Genomic DNA, 13,458 nt, shown 5'->3' with positions numbered 1-13,458 from the left:
CAGGGACACATGGCCCTGACACTTTGACCTCCTTGTTCACTCAAATCCTGAGAATCTGCCTTGTGAATATTCTTTGTGCCAAGAAATCAATAAAATCTAAGGCTCTGAGCAGTTTCACAATGAAAAATACTAGTAGAAATAATCACTCTAACTAAAACTGACAGAAGCTAAACAAGCAAAGTATGAGGAAGATCTTTGTGGTTTTTTTTGAAAACAAAATTGCAGAGGACAATATAATGACCCGACTCAAGAAGACCCTGTAGAATGAAGAATGAAGGGAGGCTGGTAACTCCATCCCCACTCCCTCCAATCCTTCACACATCAGTGTATTCCACAAAGGGGGTGATGAGGATGGGGAAGGGTAGAAAACCTCATCACTCATTAGAAAGAAGTGTAGGAAGCTTTGGAAAGATTTTACTAAAAAATTAGGGAAGCCTGGATAGGTCTACAGCACACCACACTGACAAGGAGGGCCCCAGCAGTAGGGCTTGGTGGGGAATCCTGGAGCAAAGAAAGCTGGAGCCAAAGAGGCGGGAGATGGAGAGAAGGAGCTGCCAAGAACAGAGAGACCTGGGAATGACTTGAATTGGAGATATTTTTGGCATCCTAATACCATCTAGCATGTTAAAATGTTCAGCACGTGCCAGGCACTATGTACTTTCCCTGCTTTATGTCATTTAACCCTAACAACAAAACAACACCAGAGGATGGCATTATGATTATTTTCCTCACTGAAGCCCAGAAGGGTTGGACACTTGCCGGAGGTCTCCCAGGAAGCAACACTGAAAACGGACAAAGCCTACAGCCCTTCTTGGGGGTAAGTCTCTGATTGCCTCCCATGATGCAGCATTCATTGCATCCACTCCCCAGAGGTAGCTCCACAAACTCCCAGAAAAGAGTGGAATGGAGAGCTCTTCCGGAGGCTCCCACAGGCCCTGGGCCAGTGCACAAACCTCCTTTGTACCCCCCCCCCCCCCCCCCCCCCGTTCTAGGACAGAGCCAGGGAGGGCTCCACAGACACCTGGCCTCGTCCATCCCAAGAAAACAAAGCTGGGCACTTCCCCAGCCTGTGCCCCTACCCCCACCCCCGCAGCCACGTGATCCGCCTCTGTGGTGGAGCCAGGGACAGGCGTGTGGGCTCCAGGTACAGGACTCCCACAGTCAGGGGTTTCAGGTCATACTGGCGAAGCAGACGCCTCGGGTTTCTTCTCAGACTGCGTGGCACACAAGGTCAGCGTCAGCAGATCTGACCCTAAAAATAGGCTCTCAGATGCCAGTCTGGGTGGCCGGGTGTGTGGCACCGCACACCGCACAGACAAGCACCTCCTGACCCAGCCAGGCCCCAGCGCACAGGTAAGGCCCTTGGGTGGTGGGGCTGACATCTCTTGGGTCCCGTCAAATGTCCTTTGGGAGCCTGGGTGTAGGGATTAGAAACCCCCTTTCCACCCTATTTCTGGAGAGACGGAGAACAGCTGACATCTTTTAGTGTGAAAGGCTTCTTGTTACCCATCTTTCTCTAGAGACTCCATGGAATTTTCTCCACTCCCCTCCCTCCAAATCTGTGCTTCCAGTTCAATGACTGTTTCTAAAGGAGAATGGGGCGGGTTAAAGCTCAGCGGGACCCTCCGGCGGCACTGGAGGCATTGTATCACATTCCAGCAAGTCTGCATTCGTCCATTTAGCCAGCGGAGGGGAAAAATCTCAGCGGGAGGGGTAGCTAGAGACACCAGAGTGACCCACATCATGTGTAGAGCAACACAAATCACAATGAAGGACTCAGATCCCACGGATGAGAATTCTTCCTGTGTCCTGGGAATAATACTGGCACCATCTGGACAGAGGGACTATTGTTAAAGCTTTCCCCATTCCTGGTGGGGAGGGAGGGGGATGAGGTTGGGATGACGCCCTGATAAATATGGGGAGACTGAATCACAGAAGGACAGAACCAATGGACCAAGACAGCTGCACCTGTGGGTAGGAGGGTGGGAAGGTATCTTGTGTCTGAGACCAGGGGTCTCTCATTAAACCCTGGTGCCTTGTCCTGTGGCCCCAGTGGGAGCTCATGGGCCTGGGACCCAAGAGATGCTGGGAGTGGGCGGCCCTTACTGTTCAGGAAAGCTGAAAACATTCCAAGGGAAACACTCAGAGAAGGAAGGGGCATGAGGAAAGTATGTACAGAGGCCGCCTTCCTCAAGGCCTCAGCACCCAAGGGAGCTTATTCTATTGCCCTGACTTTTCCCTTGTGGCCCCGTCTTTGTTCTCGTCAAGGCAAAATCATTGTGGTCCCATCAAATGACATTTATAAACAACACTTGAAGGGCTGCTAAGTCCTGTCCAAGGAAAGAGCCTTGGGCAAGGGGGTGAGGGCTAGGATGGGGGGACAGGGTCTGAGGAGTTGGGGAGGTCAGTGAGCCCCGAGCCAGGAAACAGCTCCGTTTGCCCTCTGCAGCCCAACTCCTGAGCAGATGGTGATTGCACGTTCACTTCTGGTGACCTTGATGGTTCCAGGCCCACTGATTCCACAATAACTAAGGAGGGGGGGGGGGCAAGTCTTACAGCCTGGCACGGCCAGCAGATGTTAACACCCTGGAGAGAGTCCTTTCTCCTCCTCCCAAAGCCCTAATGATCAGACAGGACAACTGAGCCCATCACCCAAGACCATTCAGGCTTATTCTCTGCCACAACTACCCCCGGAGACCCTCGGCCCCAGTCAAACTGCTCTTCTCGCTCTTTCCTACTCTTCACTCAGAATCCAGCTCCCAGCCCAGCGGGGAATTCTCCGCCCCCTGCTGCCCCTGCCTCCTTGTTTCCCCTTCAGGAAACATTCTCTGAGCCTGTGGCGATGTGCCAAGCACTTGCATTTAACTCAACATCAGAAAGGCGGCCATTATCCCCACGTACGGATGAGGAAGCTAAAGTCCAGGTACGTGAGACTCTGAGGCAGTGAGAGTCTTTCCAAGACGTCACAACCTCTGTGCTTCACATCAGGACGGAAGCAAATGCAAACCGAGAGGCCCGGGCCTGCCCTCAGGAGCGTACACTTTGTGACCAAGAATAGAGTGACCTGTCCACTGACATGGGTTAGGGTGCTGGGCTGCTGGCCTCACCACTCTCTAGCCTGGTGTCGTGTTACTCACAACCGCTCTGACCCTCAGTTTTCTCACCTGTAAAGTGGGGGCAGCTGTTCCCTGCCTAGAGGTTTTGAGAGTAGACAATCGCGGGACACAAGGTAAAAGTAACCAACCACATGATCCTTTCTCTGCGTCCTGCCAGGCCCTGGAATTCGCAGTGAACTTTTGTGGCAGCTTTAAGAGGTGGGCACTTGGCCCCCAGCCTTCCCAAGGCCCAGAGCCGCCTCTGCGCAGCACCAGGAGGCAGGCCTAGTGAGGAATAGCGGCCTGGAGGACGGGTGGCGGGCCCATGGTGAGGGCAGCACTGCGTCCTCTCCCCACCTCCATCTTTCCCTGCACTCAGAATCCATGTTCTGAGGTGATGCACAGCAGGAAATGGTTCTTGAGAGACCTGAACCCAAGGCCATCCAGCCCTGCATTCACACACTGTGGAACTGCCGCAGCGTTCCCACACATCTTCAGAGGAAGCCACGGCTCAGGGGCTCGGGTGTCAGGAACCACAACTGGCCTGCTCAGACGTCATAGCCTCTGAGCTCCTGTGCCAAAGCCCCTCCACCCCCCATCCCAGCCCGGCACAGAGGTACAGCCCATCCCAGCCGGCCCGCCGGGCCTTGTCTGAGAAGGAAGCAGAGTGTGGGCCTCCGACCTCCTCACGGTTTCCGGGAGGCCCAACCCTGCCAAACCAAGATTGGGGACATCAATTAGGACTTCATAAATTACCACCCCGAAGCACTTTGAAACGATTTGAAGAGTTAATCAAACAAGTTAATGACATCAACACCATCGTAGAAGGAATATTAAATTACCTCTTTAAATGAGGGCTTTTGTTTTTTTAATAAAAGAAGTTTATATTAATTCACATAATTGCCTCCTGTTAACATACTTGCCAGAATAAAAAAAAAAAGAATCTGTTAAACTTGGATTATGTCTGATACATTAAGAATTAAATTATAGGCAACAAAAAAATTCCTGGGTTTTCACGTCCAAGTTTTAATTTTTAAAAATTCCACAACTTTTATTTCCTGGTTGGGATCATTTCTGTAGATTTAAGATGTGAAAGACAAGCATTGACTTGTAGTAAATTAAAAATATGTACTTTTTTGTATGTACACTGCTGCCAAATTCCATCCCTCACAGACCCTGGCAGTAGGCATTGCTCTCCTCATAGAGTAATTGACCCAACCACAATAACATTCTTAGTCCCCCTCTGTTCCTGGAACATTGCAAGCCCACCTGGGGTGGTGTCATGGAAGAAACACAATATGCATGCACTTAAACACAGACTGACGTTCCCCCCGTGATCCCAGTGCACTATGGACATAAACATACAGTGTACACATGTGCACAGATACGGAATACCTTCAAGAAAGAGGAGAATGCTTGAAAAGATTAGATTATAAACGACTCTACTAGACCAAAAACTTCTAGAAGACAGAGACCTCTTTGGCTTAGCCCATCTCTAGCTCTTAGCGGAGAGATATGTGAGCAGAACTTGAGGGTGGACCTAACTTCTGAGGTGAGGTCGAAGAGGAAACGAGGCCACTGCCCATCACTCTCACTCGGGACCCACCACAGCACCCCGATGCTGGCTGAGGAAGCCTAAGACGAGGCTAAGGCAAGTCAAGGATATGGACACGGGCTCTGACACCAGAGCGGACAGGAGGAGCCCCTCCCTCTTCCTCTTTCTCAAAGGGGAAGAGAGTTGCCCTCGGACATGGATTCACCCTGAAGCTTCTGGACCCTGCACCTGCGCTGGCCTCTTTCTGGGTTTTCACGTCCAAGTGGCTCTTTGGTTTTCTTTCTCTTAAAGATACCGTGGAAGCTTCAGGCCCCACAAAACCTGATTCCTCTGGTTTCCTGGGAGTATTGAGGAGCGGGACATCCTGATATGACTCAGGCCTGGCTGCTGCCACCAGAGACGTCAAGGAGGACACATCTCTGCCTTCAGGGAGCACACACTCATTGGGAGAGTTCTCAAGTGCCTCTCGAGACCAAAGGACTTCCCGGTCAGGCCTTGTCCTGAAGACCACCTTCCTGTGCCTCAGCCCACAGGTTGAGGGTGAGCATCTACCGTGCCCAGAACAATCCTAAAGTAGAACTTCCACAGCTTCGTTTCCCGCTCCATCTACTCAATATCTGTTCATCACAGAAATTTTAGAAGAGAGTTCCTTAAAAAGAAGAAGAAAACCCACATATAATTTCATCATCTTGAAATAAGTGTATAGGCAGTGTTACTATTTTGGCAAAATGGATTTTTGTATAAGAACAGAAGCATTCTGTACACGCTGCTTCATTCATTTCTGTTCCTTCTTCTCTCCACTGGCACAAGCTTCTTTCCCTTTGATTTCTCAAAACCACCATAAACAGGCCTGTCTGTCATGTTTAGCAGTTTCACCCAAGGACTAGGGTGCCAGAGAGAGAGAGAAATGACATAGCTATGGGGCACTGCCAAGCTGAGTATTGGGAATCCCTGTTCCTCCTAGTCTGTGGCTGTGTCCCCTGAACTCTCCTCACCTGGCTGTCTCTGGCCTCAAGGCCTCCCTCCTCCACCTACAGCCCAACCCCTCACATCCCTGAGTCTAGCAGACTCAGAACTTGCCTTGCTTTCTTATACAGAAGCTTAGCTCCTAGCGTTTCACTCCACTTTTCTGAGTCATGCCTCAGGACTTATCTTTTCCTCATCAAAAGTATCTTCAAAGGATCTTTTTTACTAAGCAGGAGGCCTGTGCAAGGCTCACATTCCTGGGAGTGGTTACCTGGCCAGTCTCTGCAGGCTCAAGGGGTCTACTTAGATATTTAATTGTCCCACTGAAATGAATGATGCATCTCTGCACCCAGCAAAAGGTTCAGGCTGGGTTTGAAAGAGCACCTTATCCCGCTTGTTGTAGCTCCATGTTATCAAAAAGAAAGTGAAGCTGGGGGAGGATGAGACGTGTGGACCTGAGAGTCCTCCGTGATGGCTGGGGCTGTGAGAGTAGAGAAGGACCATGAGACCGTGAATGTAGGGAGAGAAGGGCAGAGAGGGAGAGGAGCCCCAAGAAAGTGCCAGGTCCCAGGAGCAAGGAAGACAGAGAGGAAATCACACATCAGAAGTCACAGCAGCTTCCTGCCCAGTCTGTTCTGTGTGGCCAGCACAGTTACTCATTATAAATTATAATTATTTATTTTAAAAATCCCAAAATAGAAAACAGGAAAAAAAAAAAATCTGAGTCCTGACACTTGCCCACTGTATTGACATTTGGATGGATTTTTTTTTCTAGTTAAAAAATAAAAACTATATAAGGTGTTTTGTTTCATTTTTTGACATGGTGTTGAAATTATCATTTTGAATTCAAATCAAAACCGTTCCTCACTGGGCAAGGGAAACCGTTAACCAAATGCAAGCTGTACCATTGAAAATTCTGAAAGGGGGTCAGAATTAACGAGGGGTCCCTATGTTATTCCTGGAAATAGCGCCGCGAAGGCAAGGCCACTGTTCACAGGGGAAATGGCACTCCAGGCCTTAGTGGTCCAATACACTGGGCCTCTGCTTTCTCTGCTGTCACAGTACCTTTAAATGTTTTAGAATTAACAGTATCTTCGTTTAGGTTCCCTTGAAGGCAGAGCCTAAGACCAGGGTTTGGATGCAGGTGGTCTATTTGAGAGGTGCTCCAGAGCACAGCAAGGAATGGACAAGTAAGATTGGGTGGGGAGGGAGCCAGCAAAGGATGTGTAAGCGAGCAGGTTGCCACTCTGGGCAGCAGGCGGGGAGGGGGGGAGGGGGAAGCGGGGGTGGGGGGGCGGGGGCTGGAGCACGCAGCGAGCGGAGCCTCGAGGAGACGAGGAGACAGTGTAGAACAGCCTTCACAATGGTCCCTCTCAGGGTGGAAGAAGCTGGGTGTTGATCCACCAACTCCTGCCCCTCATTCCAATGACTTCTGGGAGTAACTCTCCTGGTGTTAGGCCTGACCAGGGCAAATGTCAGAAAATACCCTCAAGTAGGAGAAGACAGGGGCTCGAGACGGGAAGAGCACTGTCCATTTCCATTGCGGTGACCTGAGCTGAGGATAGGACAGATCAAGGATAGCATCTGCTGTGGCCCCTGCATTTGAAAACCACATGGGCATGCAAGAGGCGGCACTCGCTCTCCAGTGTGCCACAGTCTCCACTACTCCCTGTCATCTCTTACCTGAGGTCAACAGTTAGATGTTTGTTTGTTTGCTGTAGTCTTGAACACAAAACCCATTTCCCCCCTCTCTGTAAGCTGGCCGGCCCCTCAGGGAGGAGCCGGGTTTGGTACCTGGGGGGAAGAGAAGGGCTGATGCTGCACATGGGCCAAGTAGCCGTCAACTCGGCTTTCGGTTTCCTGGGACCAAACCTTTAAATATGAAGCTGTAACAGCAACCTGGAGGCCTCTCTTGACAACCTGCCCAGCTCTCGTTATGACATTTAGCCTGTGATTGATATTGTGTGTCACTGAGACCTTGGCAGTTAATCTCCGGGTCGATTCTATGGAAACCAAACAGAACAGATTTGTCTTCCCTTTCCACTTGGGCTGTGATCTGGGAAACAGACGCCCCTGGCCTCTCTGAGATTCGGAGATTTGGGAGCCACGCAGAGAGGGATGCACACAAGCCGCCTTCAGGATTTGGAAAGATTACAGGTCTGTGGTTTCTGGCTGGCTCTGCGCTTTGTTCTCTTCCCCCATCAAATCTGCACGCGGGAGGATAATAGATCCCAGAGCTCCTCTGCGTGCCAAGCTGCTCTGGGTAGACCACACCACTTCCTCTTCTGTCTGGAAATCCAGCCGAGGCTTTCAGCACGGAGATGGGGATGGGATGGCTCCTTCCACAGTGCGCTGGAGGCTGGAGGAGCGGCCTCCGCAAGGGGGAGGTCAGCTCCAGTGATCAAAGGAGGCAGCAGGAATTTTGGAACGCTGTTTTCTCCAGCGTCTCCCCGAAATCACATCTGCTGAAGCCTCCTTTAGTGGCAAGCAGGGTTCAAAACAGCCTGCACCTCCAAATTTAGGTATATGGTACCCAGCTTCTTCTATTCACTTTGAAATAAGAAGAGTCGGTGCTGTGAATGGGCTGTGCCACAGACCTCCCAAAAGTAAGGGGCCTGCGGGCCTGAAGCAAAGAGAGCAATAACTCCACTCTTAGAGACAGAGGTGTCTGCTGGTTCTGCCACAGAAGTTTCTGGCCATCCCATGAACAACTCCTTCGCTGGTGACTGGGAATGCCAGCCGGCTGGCCCCAGGTGGAGTTCAGGCCTGAGCCGCCAGCCACTATGGGGTCTGTCCATCCTATGGTCTGCATTTTGCTCACGTTCACTCCTCCTCCAAATGAGTCCAGAGGCTCAGCCCTGCCTCCTCAGCTCTGGCTGAGTCCCCAGCACAGGCCTCACAGGCCTTTATTAATTTACCCCCTGAGTCACTCATTCACTCATTCCATTCACTCACTAAGCCAGTTCCTCCTTCAACAGATACTTCCTGAGCACCTCCTCTATGTCAGACACCGAGGCTACAGAGATAAATACCACTAAGGAGCCATCTTCAAGGAGCCCAGAGTAAGGTTCAGCCCCTCACTCCTCCCAGCCCTGCTCTTTTATTGTGGTCTCAGACGTAGCCTCCATTTCAATGAGAAGATGGAAAACATACTGAGCATCCTTATGACCCTTCTCTTGACGCAACAGCTCCTTGACTCTTGAGCCACACTCTTAGGCAATTATTATCAAACTTCGCTGAGCATCAAACTCACTTGGGAGAATGTTAAAGTACAGCCTCCTAGACCCCTCCCTCTAGTCAAGGTACATGCCAGGGATCTGTATTTTTAGCAAATGAATGATTCTGAGGGAGATGGCCTTTAGATCACACTTTGACAGACCACAAAGAAGGGTCACCTCTGCTGCCATTGCCCCCATCCCCTAACTCAGGACTTTGCAGGAGAAAGTCACAGATCCTGGCCTCCCATGATCTCCAAAGACACACACTGCTAGCTTGTGATCCTTTAAATTCATCTGCTATAAACTTGGGTGAATCAAATTTCCCAGAGCAGTGGTTTCAGATTTTTCCTTTTATTTTTAAAACTTTTTAAAATGGAAAATTCAAACACACATAAAGAAAAACAGTAACTACCTTGCAGCCATGATCCAACCCAACCACCAACATTCATGGCCAATCCTGCCTCATCACACCCGCCACCTACACCCTCCATCCACCCCACACTCAACACATGATTCTATTTTTCCAACTATATTATTTTTGAAGTAAATCTCAGACGTTATATTATTTCTGTGAAAATTTCACTTGTGCTTCTCAGACACAGACCTGTGATATAATTTAACTGTCCTCTGAATCTCCTACAAATTGGTTGCTAGATCTAGACTCTGAGGACTCTGGTCAAAGACTCAGGTTTTCCTTTGGCGAGACCACTTGCGTGGTAGTGGCGTATTCTTCCATCCGAAGGCCCATAATGGCTGATCGTCTCTCCTTATGTTGCTGACAGTCACTGGTCACTGCCAACATCCATTAGCTCATCAGATGTTGTAAAATGGTGCTTCCTTCCTTTTTTATTATCTGGAATACTTTATAAAAGAGGCCCAGTAGTACAGTTTATATCAGCAAGGTACAATAAATAATGCTAGATTCTTTCCCTTTACTTACCTGTCTTCAAAATAATGAATTGTTCCCTAGCACCTTCCAACAGTGAAGAATTGTTTTGTGTATCAAATGTTTGATGCAGACCCAAGACATAGTGCTCAATTAATATTGGACAAAGGAGGCAAGAGCATACAGTGGAATAAAGACAGTCTTTTCAATAAATGGTGTTAGGAAAATTGGACAAGTACATGTGAAGAAAGAAAGAAAGAAAGAAAGAAAGAAAGAAAGAAAGAAAGAAAGAAAGGAAGGAAGGAAGGAAGGAAGGAAGGAAGGAAGGAAGGAAGGAAGGAGAAAGAAAGAAAGGGAGAGAGAGAGAGAGAGAGGGAGGGAGGGAGGGAGGAAGGAAGGAAGGAAGGAAGGAAGGAAGGAAGGAAGGAAGGAAGGAAGAAAGAAACTAGACCACCAAACTTACACAAGAATAAACTCAAAATGGATAAAGAACTTAAATGTAAGTTGTGAAACTATAAAAATCTTAGAAGAAACCATAGGCAGCAAAATCTAGACATCTCTCATAGCAATGTTTGTCGATACGTCTTCTAGGGCAAAGGAAACTAAGGAGAAAATAAACAAATGGGACTACATCAAACTAAAAAGCTTCTGCACAGCAAAAGAAACCATCAACAAAATAAAAAGGGAGCCCACTGTATGGGAGAACATATTTGCCAATGATACATCTGCTAAAGGGTTAAAAAAATAAGGAACTCATACAACTTAACAAAAGGAAGATAACCCAATTTAAAAAATGGGCAAAGGACCTAAATAGACACTTCTCCAAAGTGGATATACAGATGGCCAAGAGACATATGAAAAAATGCTCAAAGTCACTGATCATCAGAGAGATGCAAATTAAAACAATAATGAGGTATCACCTTACACCTGTCAGAATGGCTACCATCAACAAATCCACATATGACAAGTGCTGGAGAGGATGTGGAGAAAAGGGAACCCTAGTCCACTGCTGGTGGGAATGCAGATTGGTGCAGCAATTATGGAAAACAGTATGGTGTTTCCTCAAAAAATTAAAATTGGAACTGCCATTTGACCCAGTGATCCCACTTCTAGGAATATATCCTAAGAAACCTGAAACACCGATCAGAAAGAATGTATGCACCCCTATGTTCATAGCAGCACAATTTACAATAGCTAAGATCTGGAAACAGCACAAGTGCGCATCAGTACATGAGTGGATAAAAAAGTGGTGGTACATTTACACCATGAAATATTATGCAGCAGTAAAAAAGAAGGATCTCTTACCTTTTGAAGCAGCATTGAGGAACCTGGAGAGCATTATGCTAAGCAAAATAAATCAGTTAGAGAAAGACAAATATCACATGACCTCACTCATTTGTGGAATCTAATGAACAAAATAAGCTGATGAACAAAATAGACCCAGAGACATAGAAGTATGGAAAAGGCTGACAAATCTCAGCGGGAAGGCAGGGGAGGGTGGGTGGATGGGTGGTGGGGAGAGATTAACCAGGGAATTTATATGCATATATACATAGCCCATGGACACAGATGATAGTGTGGTGAAGGCCTGGGGCGGGAGCATGTGGGATAGAGGGGGTTAATGGGGGAAAAAAAGGGGGACATCTGTAATGCTATCAACAATAAAGATAAACTTTAAAAAAAATGAATGTTTGACGTGTTTCAACCCACTGCAGTTATTTTTTCATGTTCAAATTGTCCCGTTTTTGACAAGTAAGAGCCTCTTCCAGTTGTGTTCTGAGTCCTTTTGACAGAGTTGGTGGTCTTTGAAGCTACCAACCCTTTTTGCATTCTTCAAACCCCTGGCCTGCCCCTCCTCACACTGAATTCTGCAATTATTTTTCTCAGAAGACTAAGACCATATGTTATAAACATTCTCAATTTAGTTTTCCTCATCTGTAAAATGGAGCTAATAATAGCACCTACCTTATAGGTGCTATTAATTGACTTAAGATTAAATGACTTAATAATCATAAAGCACTTGGAATAGTGCCTGACAGAAAATAAATGCTAGATACATACATATACATACATATATATATATATATATATATATATATATATATATATATATAGAGAGAGAGAGAGAGAGAGAGAGAGAGAGAGAGAGGTAATATGCAAATTATGCCGGGACGCCATAATGGTCATGACCAGCTCAGGAGGAGGGGCCTGGCGCAGGCCCAGAGCCTGAGAGAACAACAGACAGGGCTGCTCACACCCGGCCCTGGAGCCGGAGAGAACAACCCGCAATGGGGCCAGCCCCCAGCCCCAGCCCTGCGGCCCTGGCACTGGGCTACTGGGGCTGGAGCTGAGACACAAACCAACAGGGGGGCCGGGTTCGATTCTGATCAAGGACATGTACCTAGGTTGCAAGCTTCTCCCTGGCCAGGGCCCAGGTCAGGGCTCAAGCAGGAGGCAACCAATCGAAGTGTGCCTCTCACATTGATGTTTCTCTCTGTCTTTCCCTCTCTCTTCCATGCTCTCTAAAAATCATTGGGAAAATATCCTCATGTGAGTATAAAAAGGAAAGAAAGAAAGAAAGAAAGAAAGAAAGAAAGAAAGAAAGAAAGAAAGAAAGGGCATAGCCTATGAAAGAGACATCTTGAAAATGCCTAAAGAAAGTTGTCATTTTTTTGTGGTGAAGGAACTGGAGTCCATGTTGATGAAAACACCTTGGCGGCTGCGGTGGCTGACAGTGGTAGCAGCAGCAGGGTGATGTGGCTGATGCCTTCCTGATCAGCCCAGTTGCCTCCTGCAGAGGGAGGCCAGACTGCGGCTTAGGCCCGCTCCCGCTGTCAGTAGGACATTCCCCCAAGGGCTCCTGGACTGTGAGGGGGGCAGGCTGGGCTGAGGGAACCGCCCCCCCCCAGTGCACGAATTTCATGCACCGGGCCTCTAGTTTGTTAATAAATAACCTCCGTGTCTCTCAGCCACTCTGCCCTTTCCTCCTTCCCTCCAGCCTCAGAGCTTGAGGTTCCTTCCCCAGGCTGAGTGTAGACACATCAGTCACTCAGCTCAGGGATCCACAGTAATGCCTTTCCTTGGGGATGGGAACTCGCCTCCAGCATTCCACTCGCAGAGCCTGACAAGCTCTCTAAATACACGTTGCAACCTGCACCCCCAGCTTTCCAGCCAGGAACATCTCTCCTGACGCCCTGGTCAGTTAACACATTGCCAGCGTCCTAGTGTAGGAGCTGCAAACATTGACTTCAACTGTCCTAACAAGTCGATGAACACTCACACTGCCAAGTTTCCTTCCACCCCCAGGCTCCTGAAGCCCTGAGAATGTGCTTGGCTGCCCAGACGACACAGGCTCGGGATTGACAGGTGTGCCCTTTTCTCGGGCACCGGCTCCCTGCTGATGTCGAGCATCATAGCCTGGAATGCCAGGGACCTTCTGGGACTTCCTATTTGAGTTCAAAATGGCCCAAGTCAGCAGATTATAGTCAGATAATTGAAAAAGGAGGTCCCAAAGAAGGGGTAACACCTAAAAGAAAGGAGGCCAGGGGCTGGCTTCCTGCAGGGATTGCTGTCCTGGGTCTGCTACACCCACCTCAGCCTGGGGTGGAGGCCCCCAGCACACTTGTTCTGGAGAGACTGGAATGTGGTACGTGTTGTTTAACTGCCACCGTGCCTGCCTTGTTTACCTTTGGGGCCTGGGAAGAGGAAGCAGCAGCATAGTAGGCCTGGGAAATATCT

Source organism: Plecotus auritus, assembly GCF_963455305.1.
Source record: "Plecotus auritus genome assembly, chromosome: 9".
NCBI lineage: Eukaryota > Metazoa > Chordata > Mammalia > Chiroptera > Vespertilionidae > Plecotus > Plecotus auritus.
Note: the sequence above shows the minus strand (reverse complement) of the source record.